Source organism: Lissotriton helveticus, chromosome 6 (genome assembly GCF_964261635.1).
Source record: "Lissotriton helveticus chromosome 6, aLisHel1.1, whole genome shotgun sequence".
Taxonomy (NCBI): domain Eukaryota; kingdom Metazoa; phylum Chordata; class Amphibia; order Caudata; family Salamandridae; genus Lissotriton; species Lissotriton helveticus.
The window spans coordinates 2018408776-2018425566 of record NC_136067.1 but is presented as its reverse complement, the minus strand read 5'-3'; the positions used below and the strand labels follow the sequence as shown (position 1 = coordinate 2018425566).

The window sequence follows — 16791 nt, the reverse complement described above, 5'->3', positions numbered from 1 at the left end:
CGCTTTTACAGGGACTCGTCTTTCCTCTGCTTTTACTATCCGACTCGATTCAGGGCGGGGGAACTAGTCGGATGCAGCGGGGGGGGGACTGGCTTGGCTGTAAGAGCCCGTTGTCTCTTACAGCTGTAGTCCCCTCCGGAGCTCAGAGCTCCTAGCGTCTTGGGTTCCTCGGTGTCCTGTATTGGGGCCTTTGATTGTTTTGCAGTGGGGCTCAGTTTAGTCGTGCATGGGGGCACTGCATGCGCATGCGGCCTCAAATAATGGCGTTCTCTAGTGCTGTCGGCACTGCCGTTGCTGGCCAGCCAGGTTGCCTTTTCTCCTGAAGGTATGTGGGCTACATTTGCTTCACTCCGTGGTGCGTGCTTTAGTGGGCCGCTGTTGCTTGTCCAGGTTTCTGAGACGGCAGCACGGCGGGGCATTTGCACTGGTGGAGCCACCGCCTCCAGGTTGTGTAGGGTGAAGGAGAAGGCTTTGTTTCGGACTCGCCGCCATGTCCGTTTTATGTTGTTTTCATTCATATTTATCAGATAGGGTGGCTAAGTGTCGTCTCTTAGGCCACGGTCCTTTAGACGGCAGAGCAGTGTGTCTCGCATAGAGTTCCCCGCCGTGCTAGATTTTCGGTGGATTGCAGGGGAACCAGGTACGAAGCTATCCCGCCTCGCATCCCTCTGCAGTGCCCATTTCTCGTAATCACACTTTACTGGACTTCATTTTACACAGACGTCAACAATAGGTGTCAGGCGCTCCATTTTAGGGACATATCCGATCTTGGGAGCACTTTCAGTAAGCACCTGAATATATCTTAACAAGTCCTTGGAGTAGTGACTTTCTTGGGCTACGATTCGGGCAGCAGCTATTGGGGCTTTTCTGGGGGATTAATTTTCAGGGGTGCATTTTTCACATCAGTACATTGTCCACGTAGAGGTTTCGTCTGCGTCACTTGGCAGCTGTCTAACACCAGAACAATAGTGACGTAGGCATCGGTGGCATTGGTACAAGTACAGGAAGCAAGCAAGATGTAGGAGGTAGCTAACAGTGTGTCACCAAATAAAGTGAGCTTTGTTTTTTTTACAAAAGAGTACCTATATTAGGTAGTAGGAACTTGTCGGCATCCAAGTCAGAATCTCTATCGACATGTCACTAGGAAGACTCTTCCATAGTCTAACTTTCCTTTCTTGGGGTCCTCATCTCTTCTGAGAAGGAGCATATTATCAGGGAAGTGTCTTTAAGGGAGAGTAACTTTGAGGTCTGCATAATGCCCTGGGATGAAGAGGAGTCCCTAGGTAGAATGGTAAGGGGTCAAGTTAGATGTTATTAATATAACACACAACAGTGCTAGGGTCACCCGCTGACCTAGCATACCAACAAGACTCGGTTTTCTAGACTCGTATTCACTGCTGCCTCTGCACTACGCTAGTGTTTGTCCCACCCTACCCCTTCCAAGATTATAACATGGACAAACCAGTTCTCTTATCTGTCATCTGGCTTGAACGTGGTAGCATAGGGGGCATTGTGGGCCCCTGCCTCTTTGGCGAGTATATATTCTGGTAGGTGAGGGGGGGCAGGGCTTTTAATGGATGTGTGTTGTTTCACCTGCAGGAGCAGTGCTGGAGACCTGCCCTACTCCCGCAGGGGGTCACCAGAACTAACTACAGGTAGATATGTTTTCGCACTCGGGGCAGTGGGCATCCCGCTGCAGATGTCAAACATGCACTCTATCTTTTCTATCCCCACTTAGTGTGGACGTCTCTAGAAGGTGTCTGTGCGCTTCACATTAGGAACAGACCTGTAGGCGGGTTTGCTGGCACAGTGGACTTTGTATACACTGCAGGGGGCTGTGTCTGACCCCTTGGACACGGGTTTTACCCCCGGTGGGCCTTTCCAGCCTATAATCCTTCTGTGGTCGATGATTGAGTCGTTTTGAGTTAGGTATTAGGTTCTTCTGTTCAGCGCCCACAAGGATTTTCATCTCTTTGGCAGTTTCCCTAACATTGTAACCCCTGGGAGGACACTCTCATAGTTATTTTGCGAGTTTGAAAGGTCTTTGACAGAGATTAGCGGCACAACATTTGCTGTACAAGTATGATTAGGTGGTCTACCAGTTCTCTTACTGACAAGCGGGCTTGGACTCTGTAGCTCGGTGCCATTTGGCCCCTGCTCTTTTCCCCTGATTTCACTTTGGTAGCGTTTTATATTCTTGGTTGTGTTCCCCAAGTTGCATGCACCATGCTGGGAAACGACCCTATCCCCTTGGGGGATCACCGGACGTATTACCAAGTAGAGGGCCTTACCCACTGGGGTTGTGGGACTGTGGGCGCAGCTGACTGGGTATAGGGCAACTAGAACGGGTATGTCCCTGTACTCCACTAGTCTCTATTAAGGGGCAGTCACTCCGGCTTGTACTTCTGCTGTCATCAGCGCGCAAATATTCAAGCATGGGTAGATAAGGGCAGGGCTACCGCTTCAACTACTTATTACATACGTCCGCCAGCACCTCTATGTTACAGGCATGCCCCTTTTCCTCTCTCCGGTGGTGGGATAGCAATCCCGGGGGCTATCTAGCAAGCAGGCCAGGGTTGGTCTCTTCACTTTGTGCCATTTAGGCACAGCAGGTGGGTCTACCGGGGTTGGGACACAGCATCTCAGCTCGTCACCCACTTAGGATGCGGTGTCTGCCCTGACAATCAACATCTGTCTTTGGGGCTCTAAGAAGGGGGCAGGTGCTTTATTCTACCCCGGGGAAGAATTACTGTGGGATTTGGTGAGTATGAGCTTAGCAGGCATCTCCTGCGGGATATTGGGTGTTCCCCTTTTATTTGTCCGAGTCAGGGCAACTTGAGTATTCCGTGGAAACAGTTTCATGAACCCCCTGTGCTATATTCTGTAATGTAATTTTCCGTAACATTTCGGAAGACGGGGCTTATCATGCATCACCTTATGAGGATGGAATGTGTACCGTGGTACAACAACAGGCGCTCTTATAGGGTCTTTATCCTGTTGTGCTAGGTAGATTTTGCGTACCGTTGTTGCTGGTTTTGGGCTTTCACTGGCCCTTTTCTCTCGTCCAAGACATTCTTGGGTTTCGTCCTATGTAGACCTTTCCACGCTATCTGGCTGGCCTGCAGGGCACGGAGCAGGTACAAGGAAAATAACACACTGGGGCCAGGGTGTGGGGTCCTGGATCAGAATGCCCAAGTTTGGAGTGCTGATTCAGAAAAGGGGGTGGTGATGAACAGAGTGTCTGAATTAAGCAGACCACTCTTACCCAGTCCAAAGATCAGGGCTTGATCCATCACCGTTATTTAGCTCACTGCCCCATCCCAGCTCAGAACCTGATACGCCTGTCCTGTGAATAGAAAAGGCTGCACTCCAAACTTGATTCAGAAAAGGGGGTGGTGATGAACAGAGTGCCTGAATGAAGCAGACCACTCTTACCCAGTCCAAAGATCAGGGTTTGATCCATCACCGTTATTTGCATATAGCCAAGTTCTGAGCTGGGATGGTGCAGTGAGCTAAAAAACGGTGATGGATCAAGCCCTGATCTTTGGACTGGGTAAGAGTGGTCTGCTTAATTCAGGCACTCTGTTCATCACCACCCCCTTTTCTGAATCAAGTTTGGAGTGCACCCTTTTCTATTCACAGGACATGCGTATCTGGTTCTCAGGCACCTCTCTGAGAAGTACATTTAGGGCAGTCGGATTTTGGTAATTAGGGTGTTGTATGAAAGGAGAGAAGGTTAGCTCTCCCCTTGACAAGGATGGAAGAGGTCCTAGTGGCCTTTACAACACATATACGGTCAAGGCACTGCCACTTACTTCGTGGCGTCTAACCATGTTTTGGCTTACATGAGTTACTTTAGTACCTGGTGGTTAGTACCTGCGGTCTGGACTAAGGGTTACTCAGGTCTCAAGTGGCGATCTTATCTCAGCACATGTGACTAGCAGGCCATTTGTATGTATCCACTGGATAGGGTCATAGGAGTGTATTTGTTTTATGTGCAGCCAGCAGAACGCTTTTTTAGCTAGTATTTCGGATTTATTATCATGGTTGGACACCTCTCACCAGCCGTGCGAATGTAAACCGGGTCACTCTAAAGTGTAATATTTGTTATCCTTTTCGTAGCAACTACACCGGTGCCGCACAGGTGGCCCTTTCAGTTTCCCTCACTTGCCTGGTTCGGGTTATTCCCGAGACAAATTAGGAAAGGTTATCCTAGCTAGGTGATGTAGTCAAGTCTGGACTTCCGAAGGGGCGGATAGGGACCACCTCAGCCATTTACAGTAACGAATTCCCTGGTCCTCTTTTGCCAGGGTGGTTGGTATGGTGCGCTGCACCGTCCTTCAAGTGTCAGCCAAGTATCACCGCCTGGCTTTCTCAGGGGACCACTACTACAAGCGCGTGGTAAAGCTAGGATTTTGTTGAATTTTGCCTTTGGACTTTCGCTAGTCTGCATTCTGGGGCCCAGTATTTTGTCACTTGTTGGCACGTTCCAGCCAGACAGGTTTTTGGCATTTCAGGAGGGCCTGCAATTGTTTTTTGGGTTTTACTATTAAGTTCCTAATGTAGGCAGGTATCACAACAATCTATTTCTAACTGCAGGGGTTTCCACGCAGTGGAGGCCCCTAAGCTAGATGCACTGGCAATCGAGTGTTTTGAGACAGCTTAGTTTGTGGTTATTCAGGTTCTTAGGTTGGGAGAGCTTAGGCAGTTTTTGCACGCAGGGACGTGCGTGCTGGGAATGTATTAGTGTCCCAAGCTGCACAACGTGGTATAGGCACTTGGCTAAGGCGCTCGCTAATAACCTCCGTGGGTTCCTCGAATGCCCAAACTTGGCGACGCGGGTGACTTGCTCAGGCAGGCGAGTGCGGCAGGGGCGTCGCAGGGTGATCCAGAGGCGGAAAGGTACCCGGGAGTACCCTCTTCAGGAGCACAATAGGATGCTGAGGCCTAATATCCCCAGGAAGTCTGTGCGGTGGACCCTGGGGGTGCGACGGCGCCCTGCTATCCTACGGGCAGTTGGAAACCTGTACAACCGGGGGTCACTTGAATGCTCCGCCCCTCATGGGGGGGGGGCATGAGCAAGAGGGTGGACCAATGGTTCACCGGAAATGGGAGGGGCTATCTCCTCACCACAACTGCTAAGCAACGATTGGCTAAGGCCACGTTGCAAATTGGCCCATCAGGTGGTAGGCCGTGAGGGGCGGCTTGCCTTTGGATCGTCTGTAAGATAACCCACCTTGTTGGCATGTGTATATGCTAATAAACCTGCAGCTACTTTTCTCCAACAAAAAGTTGTCTTGTCTGCTTATTTCTGCGACATGCATGTTGCTGCGAGCAGGCTGGTGAGTGGGCCGATATTGGCACTATGCAAGCCGACCAACACGTCCCCGCAGGGTACACAAGTAAGAGGGTGACCCCCATAGTTCCACAAGATGGCACACGGGGCAGCCCAGCGCTTTGAGACCCGGAGGGTCCCGCGCGTCACTTCCGGACTGATGTGGGCGGGGGAGAGTATATATTCCTCCCCGCCCACCGAGCGGCCTCTTTGTCCGCTGTCCCCTCACCCTGATGCCGTTTCCCTCCCTACCGCTTACCCGGCGCTTTCAGGGTGGGGGGAAATGTCTTCTAATCTTTTCTCATTTGTGTTGCAGGCGGAGTTACAGGGTGATCCAGAGGCTGAAAGGTACCCAGGAGTACCCTCTTCAGGAGCACAATAGGATGCTGAGGCCTAATATCCCCAGGAAGTCTGTGCGGTGGACCCAGGGGGTGCGACGGCACCCCGCTATCCTACGGGCGGTTGGAAACCTGTACAACCGGGGGTCGCTTGAACGCTCTGCCCCTCATAGGGGGGGCGTGAGCAAGAGGGTGGACCAATGGTTCACCCGGAAATGGGAGGGGCTATCTCCTCACCACAACCGCTAAGCAACGATTGGCTAAGGCCACGTTGCAAATTGGCCCATCAGGTGGTAGGCCGCAAGGGGCGGCTTGCCTTTGGATTGTCTGTAAGATAACCCACCTTGTTGGCATGTGTGTATGCTAATAAACCTGCAGCTACTTTTCTCCAACAAAAAGTTGTCTTGTCTGCTTATTTCTGCGACATGCATGTTGCTGCGAGCGGGCTGGTGAGTGGGCCGATATTGGCACTATGCCTGCTACACCAGGGTGAACAAACCAGGAGATACCCAATCCCGCCTTCTCTATCCGAGCGCTACCGGCAATGGAACCTAACGTCGGAGTGTCCCGGCCCAGCCCGGTAAAGCAGAGCAACCCTGGCTGGGGTCTCCAAACTACAGTACATGTAGAGCCTGCGGTCCCTGCCGCCCCGCCTGCCAAAGCAGAACACAGCGGGCAGGGAGTCAAAATATGCTCGCTGACTCACGTGCATGTAAAAAAGTACAAAAGCCCTGCTCGATAAAGCTGAACAAAGGGTACAATGATATATAACCAAAAGGAATGCCTGTAATGGCAATCTAACAGAAATTATATATTATAAGTAAGAAACGGAGAGTATTACTTACCCAACAAATAATGGAGCGGCCGCCAAAGTTAAACTGACGCTGATGGCACCACTCAAAGGTGTTTCAGTGGCGCACCCGCCGGAAGTCCATGTATGGCGCTTACCTCGCGGGAGCAAGCGCGATAATTACTAACAGATGGCGCTGCTGCTGGCTCCCGTGAGGTAAACGCCATAAATGCACGAGTACTAATAGGAAACAGTGCAAAACATGCATGCGTTTCAACTAAAGCCTGGAGCGATTCCAGGAGGTCTCTAGCAGTGCTTACGCACTGTGTAGCGAGACCTAATGATTGATTCCTAAAATGGACTGGGTGACTTATTATAAATCATCCGCCTGGGCACATCACGCTGTGTTCAGGGGGAGTGTCGAATACACAGAATTCCAGCTGCCTCTCCTCTCCCAAGCTCTCAGTAGATTCTTCATAAGAGACACTTTGGTCCATTTATCAAAACAGGCTTTCAGGTAGCACGTTTACTTGGTACACTCCAGCTAGCACACTGCGTAGTGCAAATATACTGCAATGTGTAAGCCATCCTGGGAGGCCAATATATATCTTCTGGCGGGGCTGGGGTGGTGTGAGGGGGCCGAGCAGCCCAGCTGAAGATGAACTGTGATTCTGGGAAAATCACTTAAACTCCCTGTGCAAACCAAAAAAATGAATGTGTCATTGACATAGCTGGTGCTTATGCAAAGTGCTCCAACACCTTTGGGTCGAGTTTGTGCTGTATAAAACTACAGTGACAACATAACACACATTGTGATTCATCACCGTCACATTCTATTAAGGTGAAAGAAAAACATGCTTTATGAATAGACAACTTGCTAATTTTGTCCGTTGTTGATTAAGCAGCTCGGCTGATTTCACCTTTTCACTAGGGAAAGGTCACTACACGCACACAGTGTTCAATGGACACAGTAACTCTAGGGTATGACTCTGTTTCATTGTTTACTTATGTGATGATATCAGTTCAGGGGCTTAGCATTCAGCAGTGCAGCAGGAGTAGTAGCACTGAAGCCCAGAGGAGTCAGCAGCCCATTGCACCCCAATTGTGGGTTTCTTTTACTGCCCACCAGAGGGACAAAAGCACCCACGCTCCCCTTGCTTCTTTGCAGTATTCATTGATTTGCAGCATGCTCTGCCCTGGCACCATGTTACTAGTTGGTGAGAAGAAAGAAAACCCTCAGAATGGGCTATATTAAGATCACACTCCAAACAGAGAGAGTTTTTTTTACAGATAGACAAGAAAGGACTGGGTAAAGTCAATATTGAACAAAGATGTTTCCTTTGTGTGTTCATCACTTTAGTTATCATACATTCCATACAACTATACTTAAGACCATCAGAAAGACCTATAGATGACTGAAAATATCTCTGGCACGTGGATTTGTGTCTTTGTTTTTATATTTATTTTAATACTTATTTCAGAATAAAATCAATACAATACATTAATTCAAGTTTAAAAATCATCTGAATATACAATATTCATATAAATTTCACAAACTACTAACATATTTCAAAAACACATAGTGTATATAATCCTTTTACAAATCTCACTAAACAATTTCAATAGTTGCATAAAATGTTGCTCCTTGTGTCATATTAAGATCAGACATACTGTCTCTCACACTTACACACAACCCTTCTCACACAAATGTCCCGTACACACAAACCTCGCCCACATGCACGCACATATGCACACAAAGAGCCTTCCACACATACAAGCACGCTTACACACATTGCCTTGCTAGATATAAACTCAGGCACTCATACACAAGCTCCCTATATAAACACACAAATACAATCTCCTTATCTATACACACACATTCAAACACACACACGCAAACTCCCTATATACATCCAAACACACATGACTCTCCACAGAGACACCTAAGCTAACCACACGCACACAACTTTACTGTAGATACCTAAGCACACATTCATGCACACACATCCACAAACGCGCGTGCAAACCCCCACACATACACAAACTATTTCCCAAACACCGAAGCCCACAAGCGTGCACTCACAATCACTATGAGCGGTTTTGATTTACTTCCGGCTGCGCCGGCTCTCTCTTCATTGAGCCATTGCTTATACAGCAGAGAAGCCAGGAAAAACTTGCTTGCTGAAGGGATTTTCTGTTGTAACCTTCCTGCCTCACCGCCCCAGTCACAGCTAATCTACAGGTGAGAATTTCACACACAATTTTTTTTTCACATATACCATTTAGCATACTGTTAGGAATCCAGAAATGTGCCCTAATCTTGGCTTTAGCATTTTTTTTTAAAGATTTTTATTTTAACATAGAACTTTAAGCTAATTTTAAGTCCCATTTGATTTTGTTACAAAGTCTATAGAAAGTCTGAGGAAGAAGCCAGGTAAGTATCTATAAATACTGCATCAAGTATGGTGTGTAAGAAGGTCACTGCATTCTAATTAGTTGTTGTTTTGCATCGAAGCTGGAGTGTGCGGGCCCGTTTTCTTTACTTTCAGAAAACGATGCCATACCCTAGTCATGCTAATATCCAATTGCTGCAAAGGGAAAAACAAATAAAATGCACATGTACCGAGAGAGCATGCTTGCTTTTTGTCACATTGCTCTAAAGCATACACGCACTATAGTTACTGTTCCAATGTATCTTGTTAATGGTATTTCAGGTTTAGGCTACTCAGGCACGGAAAGGGCCTTGTTACTTGTTGGCAGTGCCTTATTGTCAACTGGACGTCTCGTTTCAGTTCAATTTATACTTCCCTCTTGCGTTCATCTCTTTACTTCAACACCAGAGTGGATTTTGACACCATACATAATTTTCTGTCCTATACAGCTCTATTCGCGCACTGATTAGTTACGTAACATTACAACTCTACTACCTCCATACGCATTCTTGATTTAGGCATTTTGTCGGCTGCACCAATTGTCACACAATTAAACATTTTCCGTACTTGCCAATTATTCCATCATCTGCTGCATAATCTGCAGATTTTATTAAAAAAAACCTCACTTCTAGCTCAAATGACTCAAATGTTCCCAAAAATGCAGCTTCACGTGTTACAGCGAGGTGGAAGGCCCCTTGCAAAGCTGGAATGGTCTCTCATTGCTAAATATGGGTGTTAAATTGGTAATAATAGTGCACAAACCTATCTTCTTTATGTACCTGTTGTGCATCTTTCTGCATTTCTCTTCCATCTTTCTGCACCTATCTTACTCTTCCTGCACCTCACTGTCTTCTTTCTGTACTTCACTTGCCTCTATATGCATTTCTCTTGCCCTTTTCTGCACACCCCTTGCATCTTTTTGCATCTCTGTTGGTTCTTTATGCAACTCTCTTGCCTGTTTCTGTATTTCTTTTGCCTCCTACTGCAACTCACTTACCCCTTTCTGCAGTTCTATTGCCTCTTTCTGCAACTCTCTTGCCTCTTTCTGAACCTCACTCTCTTTTTTCTGTACCATTCTTCCCTCTTTCTGTACCTCTCTTGTTAGTCTGCACACCTGTTTCCTATTTCTGTATCCCTTTTGCATGTTTCTGCAACTCTCTTGTCTCTGTATACAGTTCTCTTGCCTCCTTCTGCACTAGCCTCTTTTTTACCTGTATTCCCTTTCTGTACCTTTCCTACCTTTTCTGTACCTCTCTTGCCTCTTTCTGTACCGCTGTTGCTTCTTTCTGTACCCCTCCTGCCTCTTTCTGTACTTGTCTTGCCTCTTTGTGCACCTTTCCTACTTATTTCTGCACCTCTCTTGCCTCTTTTTACACCTCTGTTTGTTCTTTCTGTACTACTCTTGCAACTTTATGCACCTATTTTGCAAATATCTGAACCCTTCTTGCCTCATTCTGCATCCCTTTTACCTGTTTCTCTAACTCTCTTGACTCTGTCTGCACCTCTGTTTCCTCTTTCTGTACCTCTTTTGCTGTTTCTGCAACTCTTGTGCCTGTTTATGGAGAACTCTTGCCTCCTTCTGCACCTTTGTTGCTTCTTTCTACATTTCTCTTGCCCCTTTCTGCACCCCTGTTGCTACATTCTGTACTTTCCATGCTTCTTTCTGTACCTGTCTTGCTTCTTTCTGCACTCCTGTTGTCTTTTTCTGCACTCGTCTTCCCTCTTTCTGTACCTTTCTCGCCTGTTTCTGCATCTCAGTTGCTTATTTCTGCACTTTTCTTGCTTTTTTCTACACCTCGGTTGATTCTTTCCGCAATTCTCTTGCCTCTTTCTGAAGTTCTCTAACCTGTTTCTGCACCCCTCTTGCCTCTTTCTGTACCCGTCTTCCCTCTTGGTACAACTGTCTAGCCTCTTTCTACACCTATCTTACCTCTTTCTGCACCATTCTTGCCTCTTTTTGTACCTCTGTATCTTTTTTTGCATTTCTTTTGTCTCTTTCTGCACCCCTTGTGCCTCTTTTAGGAACTATGTTGCTTATTTCTGCACTCCTCTTCTTTCTTTCTGCACCCCTCGTGACAACTTCTGCACCTCTGTTGCCTCTTTCAGCATCTCTGTTGGTTCTTTCTGCACTGCTCTTGCTTCTTTCTAAACCTCTGTTACATCTTACAGCAATTCTATTGCCTCTTTCTGCTCTTGTCTTGATATTCTGCATCCCTCTTGCCTCTTTCTGGACCCGTTTTCCCTCTTTGTACAACTCTCTAACCTCTTTCTACACATCTCTTCCCTCTTTCTGCAGCACTCTTGCCTCTTTTTGTACCTCTGTTGCTTCCTTCTGCACTTCTCTTGCCTTTTTCTGCACCCTTTTTATCTCTTTCAGCACCTCTTTTGCTTCTTTCTGTACTTCTCTTCCTACTTTCTGCACACCTCATACATCTTTCAGCACCTCTGTTCCTTATTTCTGCACTCCTCTTCCTTCTTTCTGCACCCCTCATGACTCATTCTGCACCTCTGTTACCTCTATCAGCACGTCTGTTGGTTCTTTACGTACTGCTCTTGCTTCTCTCTGCACCTCACTTGCCTCTTTCTGCACTGCTCTTGCTTCTTTCTACACATCTGTTGCTTCTTTCAGCAATTCTCTTGCCTCTTTATGTACCTCTCCTACCACTTTCTTTACCCCTCTTGCCTCTTTTTGCACCGCTGTTGGTTTTTTCTGCACAGCTCTTGCTTCTTTCTGCACCTCACTTGCCTCTTTCTGCACTTATCTTGCTTCTTTTTAAAACTGTGTTGCTTCTTTTAGCAATCCTCTTCCCTCTTTCTGCACTTCTCCCTCTTCTTTCTACACTCCTCCTGCCTCTTTCTGTGCATCTCTTGCCTCTTTGTGCACCCCTCCTACCTTTTCTGCACCCCTCTTGCCTCTTCTTGCACCTCTGTTGGTTCTTTCTGCACTGCTCTTACTTTTTTCTGCACCTCACTTGCTTCTTTCCGCACCCCTGTTCCCTGTTTCTGCACCTTTCCTGCCTGTTTATGCACTTCTCTTACCTCTTTCTGCACCCCTGAGTTAGAGGTAGTTTTAATCCCCTCTGCTCTTACAGGGGAGATCATGCCAATCACAGGGGTACCCCAACCAATAGTGTTCCCTAGTGTATGTAGGTGTTTTCACTGTATTCAAAGTGTCTTTCAGCATATCACTGGCTCCGGGCCTCCTTAGTCAGAGTCAGATACCACCAGTAGAAGTCAGTTAAAAGCTGGGGGCACAGGATGACTTTGTACCAAGGGCTTTTTCTGCACCTCAGTTGGTTCTTTCTGCATATCTCTTGTTTCTTCCTGTACTTTTCTTTGTCTTTCTGGACTTCTGTTGTCTTTTTCTGCATTTCTCTGGCATCCTTCTGTTTCTTTCTTCCTCTATTTTCACATGTCCTACCTCTGTAGGCATAGTTAGAAATAGTCCTTTAAAAAACCTTAGAAAATCACAGAAAAAAAACATAGGAGTCACCACATACTGACTACACAACAGTTTAGAGGAATAAAGGTATTTTAATCTAAACTACACAAGACCAAAACGACAATAATCCAACACACAAAGTTCAAGAATATGGTTTCAAACGAGTTCTTAAGGTTGCGTTAAAATAATCCACAGTTGCATCACGTTTTAGCCAACAGTACCTTTAGATGGGACAAAAGATCCAAGTGAAAGCTGTAGCAGTGAAAAGCAAGTGATGCATCACTCCTGAGACCCTGGGGAGGCGATGCGACAATCCCGCTGGACGCAGAGGGGGTGTTGCGGTGACTCCGGTCTGTGTAGGGAGGGATGAGATACCTTGCGTGGATTCCGGTGCACAGGTTTTGGTGGAAGCGGCTGGCAAAAGGTACGATGCGACAATCTTTTCCTCTTGCGGCTCTTCGATGCGATGTCTCTGCAACGACTGTTGAAGCGACGTGATGCGGTCCACAAGCAAGCGGTGCGACGATCTCACCCAGTGTCAACAGGTTCTGCGACGATACTCGCAGCGTTGGTAATCTTCCCCCACCAGACTGGTGCGTCCCTCAAACAACAACTCTAGCAGCGGCAACAGGTGCTGCGACGATCTCGGCCTTCATAGCGGCGCAAATTTCCTTGCACTGACAGGGATTCACTCTGCAAGGGAGCAATGCGTTAAACTTTGCTGAAAGTTCTTTAAAATCTTGGTTTCCAGGTTCCCAACACAGGTACAACTTCCAGAGGCACCACAACTGGCCCAAGCACTCTAGGAAGGACTTTACCCCCAGCTTCCCTGTACTCTGCTGAGAGAGTTAAGTCCTTTTGTTCCTGGGACTTCTTAACAGGGAGCCAGCTCTTCTTCAGGCCCTTGGAGATTCCTTCAAGCCAGGGGACACAGCACACAGCAAAGTCCTTCCCCTCTCCTTGGCACCAAAACAACTACTGGTCAGTCCAGCAAAGCAACAGCAGGATAGTCTTCCTTCTTCAGTCTTCCAGCTTTCTTCTTGGCAGAGGTTCCTTCTTGATTCCAGGATGATCTAAAGTTTAGTTGTCCGGGGACCTGTACTTATACCCCAAAAAGTCTTCGTTCCCTTTGTGCAGGAGTGCTCTGAGCCTGGTCCAAACCAGTTCTGGAGCACTCTGTTTACATGACTCCTTCTTTCCTTTCACAGTGCAGAGCAGAAACATCAGACGCCCCACAAGAGGTGGAGGCAGCATTGTGGAGGGAAAGCACAGCCCTGGAACACTTTGTTGACATGATTTGTTCTCTCCTTTCACAGTGCAGGGCAGAGGTATCAGATGCACCACAGGTGGTGGAGCCAGCACTGTGGGGGCAGGCACAGTCCTATTCAGGTCCCAGGTGCAGCTCCTCCCTCCCATCTAGATGCAGATCTCTCTATTCACCACTGGGCCGACTCATTCTGTCTCCTGGATTCCCCCAGTCCTGTCACTCACAAACCAGACAGTCAATTCAAAAACAGCCAAAGGCACACAGAAAGGTCAGACAAGAAAGTATCCGCTTTCTAAAAGTGCCGCTTTCAAACACAGGATTTAAAAAACTCCTTTCCTAAAAGATGTGTTATTAAATTCTGAGTTCAGGGATACCAGACTTTTAAATCCTATCTTGATCCTATGGGGAGATATGCAGGTAAACTCTGTAGGCATCATTCCCCATGATAGCCTACGGGCAAGATAGCCTTACAAGAGTGAAAAACAAAAATGGCTGTCATTCACTACCAGAGCATGTCACCTGCACTAGTTTATGCTCTAAATTTTATATACACTGCATCCTGCCCAAGGGGGTACCTTGGGCCTTCCATAGCGGTGACCTATGTGTACAGAAAGGGAAGGGTTAGGCCTCGTCAGTGGGGACCCTGACCAGGTGGACATGGCAGTTCACAGATTGCACACAGGCACTGCGGTGGCAGGCCTGAGACACCATTTTAGGGCTACACATGTGGGTGGCACAATCAGTGCTGCAGGCCCACTAGTAGCATTTGAAACACCAGCCCTGGCACACTCAGTGCACTTTACTAGGGACTTCTTGGTAATACAAATATGCCAATCATGGATAACCAATCACAATACCAATTTATACAGAGGTCATATCCACTTTAGCACTAATCAGCAGTGGTAAAGTGCCCAGAGTCCTAGTGCCAGCAACCACGGGTCAGGAAAAATAAGGGAGGAAGAAGCAAAAAGTTTGGAGATAATGCTGCAAAAAGTGCCATTTACAACAGAGGGTAATTCCCACCTTGTTGAAGATTCCCAAAACTTTTCTTAAAATGGAAGTGTATCCCTCTCTGGTTTCTGAAAATATTAAGAAATCATCTTGATATGCCTGTATACCAGCGATTCCAGAAAGTATAGAGTCCATGAATTTCTGAAACACTCTCGCTGCGGAAGAAGTCTCAGAAGTGAATAAGCTCCAATAGGAGTGATTAAATGTAGTAAGATCTTGGGATTCTGCAGCGAGTGGACTCTGATGATAGGCGGAACAAAGGTCCAAGAGCGGAAAAAAAATTGGCTCCATTAATATTTGACTGAAGGTCCCTAATCTTGGGCAAAGGATGACAATCAATGAGGATATAAAAGTGAGTAAGTCATCACACAACCTGATGGGATTATTCTTCTTGCGTACTTTCACTATGGGACTGACGCATTCAGATGAGTAAGTCTGGGTAATGACCTTATCTCTAACCAGGGAGTACAGCAAGACTTTGAGATCAGCTCTGACAGATAGGGGAACCAGTCTGAGTTTATGAGACACAGGCATAGTATCCTTTTTTAACTTGATTCTATGTTCAAATTATATTATATTTATATATTTGTAAACATATCTGGACATTTTGTAACCATATCAGAGAGTGTAACTTGTTCAGGACCATGTGTGCTGGCTAATTTATCCTCACAAATCCTGACAGGATTGGGTAAACCTGGAATCAACATTGGACCTAGCGCTGCTAAATCACACAGCCTAATATTAATTTTCATTTTTTAGCAACATATATTTTTGTAAACGCTTCTCTGCCCAGCCATTTTACTTTCTACAAGAAAAAGCCAAGCATATCAATGTATTATTCTCCATAAGCTTTTGGAAAAATGTCAGGAGTGTATAAAGGTTTCGATGTAGACCATACTCGTTCATAGAAGGTATCGGAGATGATAGTGATGGGAGCCCCTGAGCCTGCCATCATATCAAGTTTTGTGTCACCAATGTACACATCACATGCATGTGATCCACTACATCCTGCCAGCCATGACCCCAAGAGACCGTACAGGACATAGGGAAGTGTAGCCCATATAGAGGACACCCCTGCAGAGGTCATCAGCACAAGGGCCATAGAGAGTGGCTGGCGTGGGCAAAAGGATGACACCATCACCGCAGAGCTGTAAGGTCGAGAGGTGAGAGGGAAACAGATTGTGGCTGCCGTATCCGGCTCAAGGGATGTCCCCAGTAGTATGAAGAGATGGACCTGTTGACGCTCCAGGGTATAAAGTAACTGCATCCCTGCCTGATGTTTCTACCGCGCGCGGCCAATGAGTGCTGTAAGATTGCTGCCGCAGGTTTTAATGAGGGGCTCTATAGAAATGGCCCTAAAGAACTGAATAAAATAAAGACATGGTACCTGAGGCAGTTCTGTTGAATGGCGATAGGGGACTGTGACTGATGAGGAGTCAGCGGCCCGCACCATCAGAAAAAGCTTTGGTGGCCTGAGGGAGGGGCCATCAGTGGAAAGGAAAGATAAGGGGCCTGTGAGGGTCCTGCTGATAGCCGCTTGAGTGTAGGGTGCACAGGACTGAGCAAGTAGCCCTAGACCGGCCCCACTCTCGGCCAGTAATGGATGCAACTGGCGAGAGAGAGGCCTGGGGAAGCACATGCTGTAGGCAGCTGTTTGCTCTGCAGGGGAACGGTGACTAGCTGAACAAGGCCACGCGAGCACAGGGCGAGGCTCCAAGCGGCCCGGAACCGAGCGAGACTGCTGCTGAGGAGGGGCGAGTATGCCAAAAAAATCAGGAGCAGCCATGATATGAATGAGGTGGTGAAGAGGCCCAGCATGCGTCCGAGGAAGATAATGTCACTGGCGCAGCTCCCGGTCCAGCAGCAGTGAAGCGAAGCCCCGCAGCATATGTAAAGTTGCTGAGGCCGATCTGAGCACAGCGTGTGCAATTAATGGAGACTGTAGATTGCTAACTGTGGAACAGAGTTGCAATAAGGAGAGCAATACTGCTCCTACCATGGCAGCCAAGCACTACATGCCCCCCCATAAGCAGGAGAAGTGGTTTACCTTCAGAGTGGAGAGAGAGAGCCAGGACTGCTGTGGAGGGGGTGTCGGCCGCCACATGCGCAAGGGTAAGAATGAAGTCTGCAGCCTCAGGGAGCTGCGCTGCAGCCTGCCTCAACCTGGTTGGGTCCA

At 47.4% G+C, this 16791-nt stretch overlaps 1 non-coding gene across 1 annotated transcript; it reads left to right on the top strand.

The window, feature by feature from the left end:
• Window positions 1-3713: 3713 nt before the first annotated feature.
• LOC144765466 (U6atac minor spliceosomal RNA) lies at window positions 3714-3838 on the top strand. Its single transcript, XR_013597447.1, has one exon. It is a non-coding gene; the product is annotated as a U6atac minor spliceosomal RNA (small nuclear RNA).
• Window positions 3839-16791: the final 12953 nt, after the last annotated feature.